Source organism: Coffea arabica, chromosome 8e (genome assembly GCF_036785885.1).
Source record: "Coffea arabica cultivar ET-39 chromosome 8e, Coffea Arabica ET-39 HiFi, whole genome shotgun sequence".
NCBI lineage: Eukaryota > Viridiplantae > Streptophyta > Magnoliopsida > Gentianales > Rubiaceae > Coffea > Coffea arabica.
The window spans coordinates 35,476,125-35,486,820 of NC_092324.1; the positions used below are offsets into that span (position 1 = coordinate 35,476,125).

The 10,696-nt window shown below is 33.0% G+C and overlaps 1 non-coding gene across 1 annotated transcript; it reads right to left on the reverse strand.

The window, feature by feature from the left end:
• Positions 1 to 9,930: 9,930 nt before the first annotated feature.
• Positions 9,931 to 10,037, reverse strand: LOC113719801 (small nucleolar RNA R71). The gene has a single exon (XR_003455044.1). It is a non-coding gene; the product is annotated as a small nucleolar RNA R71 (small nucleolar RNA).
• Positions 10,038 to 10,696: the final 659 nt, after the last annotated feature.

A 10,696-nucleotide genomic window follows, 5' to 3' on the forward strand; every position in this document is an offset into this window, starting at 1 on the left:
TGCAGAAAAACATGAGGAAGGGTTTTGATACGATGCTTCTCATGGTCCGTGAGCTCGCTTTTTTCTTTTTTTTTTTCACTCTTCAGAACCTCTTAATCAGCCCAAAACCCGCTCACAGGTTCCCTCTTTTTTTTTTTTTTTTGAAATTTAGTATGAAGACAAAATAATAATAAAATAAAAATAACCAATAAAGCAAAAATTAAATGAATTAAACCAATAAAGTTAAAAATTTTAAAAAATCAAAAATTTGGTGTCTACAAAGAGAAGCAGAAGCTTCCCAATATCCTTCTTTGCCCAAAGAAAACAGAATGAAGGAGAAAGAAATAAATGTGAGGAGGATAGTATTTTAGAATGATTTTTTGTTGTGAGAAGAAGTGTGCCAAAACCTTTTGAGAACTCCACTGTTTATAGGCTACAAAATCTTAAGTAAAAGAAAAACTAATGTGTAACAGTTTTTCATATTAAAATGTAGTTAATAGGTAGAATTAGTAACCTAAAGAGTTAATTCACATTTGAATGGGTTATAAAGACTTATTCAAATAATCCTTTTGTAACCCCCACAATAATACATAATGTCTTATTCAAAATTCTTTTGTAACTCCCACAATACCAAATAATTCTTTTGTAACTCTTATTCAAAAAAGTAACTCACAATTATAACTCCATTCAAAATGCAATGTAACTCCCACAATAACAATTTACATAACTCACCAATGAATACTATTGTAACTCCTTGAAAAGATTTATCCAAAAATTAAGATTTTATTAAAATACACCAACATTCCCCCACTTATTTTAATAAAATCTGAAAGAGATAAAAGGAAATTTGGGCAAAGTGAGAATATCATGCATAGTGAATGTGGCATTGCCTTGAAACCTTCACTTAGTGTTTCCATAATCCTCATATTACAGTCAAAGTGGACTAAAGCCTTGAAACTAAGACTACTTTAAGATATGTAAGATTATATCACACACATGATATTCAAGATATTAATTAATATGCTTCTTAAGCCAGCACATTACGGCCTTGTGCTTTATCCCAGATTCATGAATGCTTTGGAAAATTAGCCAAATTCTCATAGGAAGCGGCCTTTACTTCCACACTCATATAGGTGAGTCTATCAAGAATGCCCCTATGACTAAGGCATCCCACCCATAAAGGGCTATAGAACTCATTAAAAGATTTATATCAAATCTTAACCTTTTCTTCGTCATAGAACCACGAGCATGCTTTACACCATGGGAAGGGATTTAATATACGCATGCTTTTCAGCCAAACCATTCTATGATTCGTTTATCCCTGACCTAGTTCTTGGGATCTCCAATCCCTAGGTAGTTGTATCCTCATAGATGATTCCAATTTAAAAATTTTTAGGCTCAAGTCCCATTCCCTTTGATGTTTGAGAAATTTGTTCTCTAGCTAGAGCTTTCGTTAATGGATCAGCGAGATTTTCTTTTGATCTCACATGGTCTATATTTATAGCACCATCACATAAATATGATCTCACAGTACTGTGTTTTCTTCTAAAAGCTCTGGATTTTCCATTGTAATATTTGTTATGTACTCTACCAATTGCAGCAGTACTATCACAATGTAAAAGTATAGGCGGTACCGGTTTATCCCAAACGGGAATTTCAGATAATAAATCTCTTAACCAACTGGCCTCTTCACCGGCAGAAGCTAAAGCTATAAGCTCTGCTTCCATAGTAGATTTAGCAATAATGTGTTGTTTTTTAGATCTCCAACACACAGCTGCACCACCCAAAATAAAAATATAGCCAGTGGTAGATAATGAGTCACCAGATTGAGAATTCCAATCTGCATCACTAAACCCTTCTAGAACAGCAGGGTAATTTTTATAAAGTAAACCATAATTTATAGTACCTTTAAGATATTTCATAACACGAGTAATAGCATTCCAATGATCATAACTAGGTTTACTTGTAAATCTACTCAAAATATTTACAGCATAAGCAATATCTGGTCGAGTACAATCAGTGGCATATCTCAAACTTCCAATTATACTTGCATATTCATGCTGATTTAACACAAATGCATCATTCTCAGTTGGATATAAATGCACACTAGAATCAAAAGGAGAGGAAACTGGTTTACAATCATAATACTTATATTTTTTAAGTATTTTTTCAATATAATGTGCTTGATCTAACATAATTCCTCTAGGGGTTCTAGTAATTTTCATTCCAAGTATTACATTGGCTTCACCCAAATCTTTCATATCAAAATTATTTTTTAGTAACCCCTTGGTATTTTCAATAATATTCAAATTAGTCCCAAAAATTAAAAGGTCATCAACATACAAGCATAAGATAACATGAGTATCTTCAATAGATTTATAGTAAATACATTTATCACTTTCATTTATTTTAAAATTATTTGATATCATGCTCTTATCAAATTTTTCGTGCCACTGCTTAGGAGCTTGTTTCAAACCATATAAAGATTTTGTTAACTTACACACTTTGTTTTCATGACCAGGTTGTACAAAACCTTGTGGTTGATCCATATATATTTCTTCTTCTAAATCTCCATTCAAAAAAGCTGTTTTTACATCCATTTGATGAATTTTAAGATTATGAATGGCAGCAATAGCTATAAGCAATCTTATTGATGTAACTCTTGTTACTGGTGAATATGTATAAAAAAAGTCTACATTTTCTTTTTGCTTAAAGCCTTTAGCTACAAGTCTAGCTTTATATTTATCTATTGTGCCATCTGGTTTTAATTTTCTCCTAAGTACCCATTTGCATCCAATAGTTTTACAACCAATAGGCAAATCAACTAACTTCCAAGTTTTATTTGACAATAAGGATTCCATCTCTTCATTTATAGCTTCTTTCCAAAAAATAGAATCAGGTGAGTTTAAGGCTTCTTCTATAGTTTTTGGATCACCATCTACAGAGTAAACTAAATAATCTGGTCCAAAGTCCTTTTCTACTCTAGCTCTTTTACTTCTTCTCAAATTTTCATTTGTTTCAAAATTTTTCAAAAGTGTAGAGCTAGTTTCATTTATTATTTTTTCCTTTTCACCCCCACTATTTCTTAATTTAAATGGAAATTTATCTTCATGAAAAATTGTGTCAAGAGATTCTATTATAATGTTACTTTCTATGTCATAAAATCTATAAGCTTTACTGGTTAAGGCATATCCAACAAATGCACACTTTCTAGCTCTAACTCCTAATTTAGGAATTTTTGGATCGGCTAATCTAACAAATGCCAAACAACCCCACACACGAAAATAGTTTAAATTTGGTTTCCTGTTATTCTATAACTCATAAGGTGTTAAAAGAGTTTGTTTTCTAGGCACTCTATTCATTATGTAATTAGCTGTCAAAATTGCTTCTCCCCAAAAATTCTTTGGTGCACATGCATTCACCATTATTGCATTTGTTAAATTTATTAAAGTTCTATTTTTACGTTCTGCTACACCATTAGATGCAGGTGAATAAGGCGGAGTAGTTTCATGAACAATTCCTAAAGATTTAATGTAATCAATTAGTCCCAAAGTTTCATATTCTTTTCCTCTATCGCTTCTAAACTTTTTAATTTTCTTGTCAAAACGATTTTCAATTTCTTGTACATATGTTAGAAGTTTTTCATGTGTTTCACTTTTATGTTTCATAAGATATACATAAGTATATCGAGAAAAATCATCTATAAAGGTTATAAAATATCTTTTACCACCACGTGTAAGAGTGCCTTCAAATTCACAAATATCAGTATGTATTAATTCAAGTAAATCACTACTCCTTTCTACTTTTACATGTGGCTGTTTTGTGATTTTTGTCAAGCTACAATACTCACATTTTTCAAAATCATTTTGAAGCTTAGGTAACAATCCAATATAACTCATATTCTTTAAGTATTTAGAATTAACATGACAAAGTCGAGCATGCCATAAATTAGTACTAGAAGCAATATAAACAGAACTAGGAGATATTTTATTCATTTCAACATTCAATTTGAACATACCATCATATGCATAACCTTTTCCAACAAATGCATTATTTTTTGTAATTACATATTGATCAGAATCTATAATTTGCTTGAACCCAGCTTTGTTGAGAAGATAGCTTGAAACCAAGTTCTTTCTGATTTGAGGAGTATGAAGAACATCTTTCAAAGTTAAAATACGACCAGAGGTGAATTTTAGATCCACATCACCAACACCCACCACCTTAGTGGTATGTGAGTCACCAAGTAGGACCATTTTACCTTCTTCAGCATGAGTGTAGCTTTTGAACCAATCTTTATCATGGCAAATGTGCCTAGAAGCACCTGAATCTGCCCACCACCCTTCATGATTCTCTAGCATGTTCACCTCAGTTATCATAGCCACTAAAGGCTTTTCAGCTACATGAGCTTGAGGTTTATCACCATGCTTTTTAGGTGGTCCACGTTTTCTAAAATAACAATCCTTGGCTTGGTGGCCAGGTTTTCCACATACAAAACATGGACCCCTAAGAGTTTTATTATTCGTAGAAGGGGTTTCTTGGTTCTTTCTAGGTCCTTTATATTGATAATGTGGTCTATTCTTATTTTTCATATTTTTTCCTCTAGGTCTCAAGTATGCATTATTCTTAGAATTCTGACCTCTAGAGACATTATCAGTTGGAGTAATAAAGTGTACCTTATTAGTGTCACCATTGCCATTTGTCTCCTCAGATTTATCTTGCTTTCTTGCCTCCTCTTCAATTCTAAGTCGAGCCATGAGATTGACTAGACTGATCTCCGACTGCTTGTGGCGTAGTCCCTTTTGAATATCCTTCCAAGAGTTTGGTAATTTGTCAATTATAGCAGCCACTTGCATTTGTTCATCCACCTTGATGCCTTCAGATTGAATTTCATGAACTATATTTTGTAGTTCATGTATTTGAACAAGGACAGATTTGTTTTCTGCCATTTGATACTTGAAGTAGCGGCTACAAGCGTATTTCTTGGCTCCAGCTTCTTCAGTATCATATTTCTTTTGCAAAGCCTTCCAAATCTTTTTAACTGTGGAATAAGAAGTGGAATAGTAATCATAAAACTCATCAGATAAGCAATTAAGAAGATAGTTTTTGCAATCTTCTTCATCACTTCTCCATTTTTGAACACTTAGTTCGTGCTCTTGCTTCTATTGCTCATCCATGTCATCAACACGGATTTTGGTTGGATTTTTGGCCGTAAGTACCCAAGCTACCTTCATGAGTTTTAGGTAGAAAAGTACTTTTTTAGCCCATCTTTTGAAGTGTTCGCCATTGAACTTGAAAGGCTTGTTGAGATCTGTAGAGCTTCCGACGGATGTAGGGACAGTAGAGTTAGTGTTGCTCTCCATTTTAGTATTGTCTTAAAATTGTTGGAGGAGAGTACACGAACAATCTCTGATCTTCAAAAAATAACCACCTTGGAATTGACAGTTACTAAGAAGTTCAGTAGGGCTGAGGCGCGTAGAACGCTCTCTTTAAGACGATACGCGCCCCTACGGTGCTTTTCAAACCGATGCAGAAGGTCTAGCGCGCCGCCTCCAGGATACAACAACCCAACTCTATAGTTGTTACTTCTCTTTGATCTGCACAACCAAGAGAAGCAGAAGCTTCCCAATATCCTTCTTTGCCCAAAGAAAACAGAATGAAGGAGAAAGAAATAAATGTGAGGAGGATAGTATTTTAGAATGATTTTTTGTTGTGAGAAGAAGTGTGTCAAAACCTTTTGAGAACTTCACTATTTATAGGCTACAAAATCTTAAGTAAAAGAAAAACTAATGTGTAACAGTTTTTCATATTAAAATGTAGTTAATAGGTAGAATTAGTAACCTAAAGAGTTAATTCACATTTGAATGGGTTATAAAGACTTATTCAAATAATCCTTTTGTAACCCCCACAATAATACATAATGTCTTATTCAAAATTCTTTTGTAACTCTCACAATACCAAATAATTCTTTTGTAAATCTTATTAAAAAAAGTAACTCACAATTATAACTCCATTCAAAATGCAATGTAACTCCCACAATAACAATTTACATAACTCACCAATGAATACTATTGTAACTCCTTGAAAAGATTTATCCAAAAATTAAGATTTTATTAAAATGCACCAACAGGATCTGAGCCACGGCAAGTGTAGGGTTTTTTGTGTTGATAATTTTGTCCATGAGGCTTAATGAATCCTGACTGGACCATTTTCAGTATTTCTCTTCTTTTCTTTTTTTTTTTAATTTTTTATATCTTTGGTTTTGGAGGCAGGTTGGGAGTAGCATGACTATTTTGAATATGGAACCCTTTTCTGGATAAAAGATAAAATTTCACGTAATGAAATCTACACTAATGGTAGAAAATAAGCTAACATGTCACAAAAATATTTAATCTAAAAAAATCAATAGATTTAACATATTTAGAAAATAACAGAAATTACACTATAAAATTTTAACAGATCAAACAAGTCACGATCGAGTAGCTCGATAAACATATGTGCATGTTAATACCATTAGATCTTCTATCTGACTGGTTCAAGATTAAAATCGATGCTGAGATATGATGAAATGATCCAAGAAATCCCAAATCTGAACAAAATCTTACCCTAATAAACAAATGAAAATACCTGATGGTACTTTCAATATTTTCAATATGGAACTTGGATTTTAAGTTCATGAAAAATTGAAGTATCTGATGCTACTTTTGTCCCAACTATGTCATATTTGGGAGTTTTTTTTTTTTTTTTGGATCTTATGGAAGGCCTAAGGCCCTATCTATTGCAAGCAACAAATCTTGGAGGAGTAATCCCTATACAATTAGCTCAAAGTAGCTCTAGTAATTCTTCTAGTGGATCCCGTAGTACTTGGTAGTTTTCCGGTTTGGTTGCTATGAAATTTAGATTTGTTTATTCTCAGTTCTAACGGAAAACTAGAGTTAATTTTCCTATATATCCATCTCTTTACTACTTTTACTAGCATTTTGACCCGTGCTATGCATGGATTTATATTTCAGTTCAAAACAATACTTATATATTATAGTATAGGATAATGTATATGAAAAAAGCAAAAAATTCAAAGCAGTGTATGCTTAACATGTTAAAAAGTTTACTTTGTAAATACAAAATAGACTTTCTTAATATTAATATCTTAAATAAATTGAAACCAAATTTTGTTAACCTATTGTTTGTCAATATACGATAACAATTTGAATAAAATAATTTAATTTATAATGATTTACACGATAGAGCAATTGTAAACTTATTTATCAATACATCTATTAAACCCATATATCAAAATTTTTAACATTAAAAATATAAAGTATAACTAATTCATTTTCCCCAATTTTAGTAAATTATTTCTCCCATCTTGTAATTCCAAAATTGTTAAGTGCTTATAGAATAATGTTTTTCATAAACTTTAATATAGATTTAAAATAATCTTTGTAAGATGTGTTTTCAAAATTTTTAAATTTGTTAAAAACTATCACCCTTTCCATCTTCTTTTACCTGTTATCTAGCTATCTACTGTCTTTAATGACTTTCAGATCTCTTACCACAGTGTCATCATTCCTGTCATATCCCCAAAATCCCATTCTTTTGATAAGTGAATATTTAACGTATATTTTGTACAAGTTTGGCATGAACTTTTGGTATGCTTTGAGAAGATTAAAGCCATATTTAAACTCTTTTGGTGATAATTACTTAAATATTGTTTAAGTGTTCAAAACTTGATAAATGAGTGGATTAATGTGTTAATTTTGTGAAATTGTGAAGGATATTGATGTATGAAATTCATTCACGAGATGAAGGAAATGTAAGGATCGTTCAGAGGATAAATTACACAAGAAATTAGGAGCAAAAATGAAGAAAAAGGAAAAGAAGTGAAAAACTAGAAAAAAAGACCAGCACGGATCCAAGCTCGGATCCGTGTGAATCAAGGTCGATCCGAGCCCTCGTCTGTACTTCTGGAGTAGTGTATCCGAGAACAAACGATCCGAGCTCGGACCCATCAGAAAATGGCCTCGGATCGATCTTCAACCCTCGGATCCGGGGCTCGGATCTGTCTCTCTCTTCAGCAAGTGGCACAGCCATTTTCCTTTACCTTTCTCACAACTTTTCCAATTATTTTGAGGGACAGAAATCGGTGGCACATGCTTCTGCAATAAAAGAGAAGACCAAATGAGTTGTAGACAAAAGGAAACATCATATCTTTGACTTCGTTTTATAAAATCTGAGTGGAGGAAATTATGAAGTGAGAGGAGTAGACTTTCTACCACTTTTTATGCAGAAACACAGGGAAGAAGCCAGGGGCACCTACGTAGCTAGTTTTCCTTCTTGTAACTAGTTTCTCTCTAGCTAAGAGTTCTTGGAGAAGCATTTGGAGGTTTTCACTTGTAATCATCCTGTACAAGAACATAGCAGAATTTGAGGGTTTCACCATCAATTGGCTAAACTTTCTTTTATCTTTCTTGTACTTGTACTTCATGATATTTTGCATTAATAAACTTGTGAGTTTGATTGTTAAATCATTCATGAGTAGCTAAACTCCTTAATCTAGGAAGTAGATGAAACTTATGGCTAAATAATACTAATTGAATGTGATTTACACTTGTTATATCTTGTATTAACTTGTCTACTTGTGTAGCTGTGATTACTTGTTATTGATTGATCACCAATAGCATGTTTATAGTTGTTATTATTTAATGAGAATTGGTAGTAATAATGGAAACACATGAGTAGAGCTTAAGTTGTATGTTCATGAAAATAGAAATACACTTAAGTGGATTACTTAGCATTTCATGAAAGAAAACAGAGTAGTAGTAGTATTTTACCATGAAAATAGGAAAAACTGAACTACTCTAGGCCATTTCATCATGAGAATGTGACTTGCTAAATTTGGAAATGAATCTCTGGTTAAACAAGAATAATAACAAGAGGTAAATCCATTCATTTGTGTTGTTTATGTCATAAGAGGAATCTACATCCCTAGATTCAATCTTTAGTGAAATTTCTCCATTTGCTTTTAACATTGATTAAACTAGATTTGTAAACAATAGCATTATAATTTTCTTGCTCAGATTTATTGTAAGTCTAAATAATAGAGAGAAATAAGGGTCTAGTACTTGGTTAAATTGCTCCTCATGGGATCGACCCGATACATACCCTATATTACAGTTTCGGTCTGTATACTTGCAGCTAACGGGTATAAAAATCGGATTTAAACTTGCATTGATATAAAAATCCCGTCAAGTTTTTGGCACCGTTGCCGGAGAGCGGCAATATTAGAGCCCAATCATCTTTATTAATTTAGACAGCTTTATTTTTATTAGTTAAGCTGATTATATTTAATTCTACATTGTAATCAAATTTTGACAATTGAAGTTGCATAATATCTCTTATTTCTATTTGTAGTGTATGCACCGGGCGTCTCGAGAAGTTGCACTTTTCAATCCAGAAATTGAGAGGACACTACATAGACAAAGAAGGAACACACCACAGTAAGAGAAACAAGAGATTTGGTAACCAATGGAGGAAATCTTAATAGAGCTTTCATTTGAAGAAGAAATGGCAGAAAACGAACCAAATAGACGAGTTTTACGAGATTTTGCTCTACCGGAAACACAAGGATTTCAAACGAGCATAGCAAGGCCTTCGGTAAATACTAATAATTTTGAGATTAAACCATCACTTATCCAAATGGTTCAACAATCTCAATTTGGAGGTAATGCAGTAGAAGATCCTAATTCACACTTAGTTACATTTTTGGAAATTTGTGATACAATTAAAATGAATGGAGTTAGTGATAATACTATAAGGTTAAGATTGTTGCCATTTTCATTGAAAGATAAGGCCAAACTTTGGCTACACTCTCATGCTCCTAATACTTTCACCGGATGGGATGATTTATCACGAGCATTCTTGAATAAGTATTTTTCACCAGGTAAGACTGCTAAATTAAGAATGGATATCACTAGTTTTAGCCAATTGGAAGGTGAATCATTATATGAAGCATGGAAAAGATTTAGAGATTTGCTTCGAAAATGTCCACATCATGGACTGCCGGAGTGGTTAATCATACAAACCTTTTATAATGGTTTAGTTTTTTCTACTAAAACTATGATCGATGCAGCTGCAGGTAGAGCTTTAATGGGTAAATCACCCCAAGAAGCTCAGAATTTGATAGAAAAAATGGCCGCAAATAACTATCAATGGGCCAATGAGAGGGGTAATACAAGACGTCACGCAGGTATGATAGAAATGGACACTCTCAATATACTGAGTGCTCAAATGAATAATGTGATGAAGTTGCTAAGTAGACAAGGTGGAGTTGGTCCAAGTTCATCTAATACACATGTAGCGTGTTGTTCTATATGTGGAGGTGAACATGATACTAATGAGTGTGTTGATTCTGAGCAGGTACAATTCGTTAATAATTACAATCGTAATGCTCAAAATAACCCCTACTCGAATACTTACAATTCGAGGTGGAGAAATCATCCAAACTTTGGATGGAAGGACCAAGGAAATCAACCAAGGCCAGCCAATCCACCGGAATTTTAATCAAGGCAACAACAAGCTGAAACTAAACCTGGTTGGGAGGTGGCAGTGGAAAAACTTGCAAAAGTTACTTCGGACAGATTTGAGTGAGTAGAAGGAAGATTGGACCAACTCACTACAATGTACAGGAATGTAGAAGTCCAAATTGGTCAAATTGCTA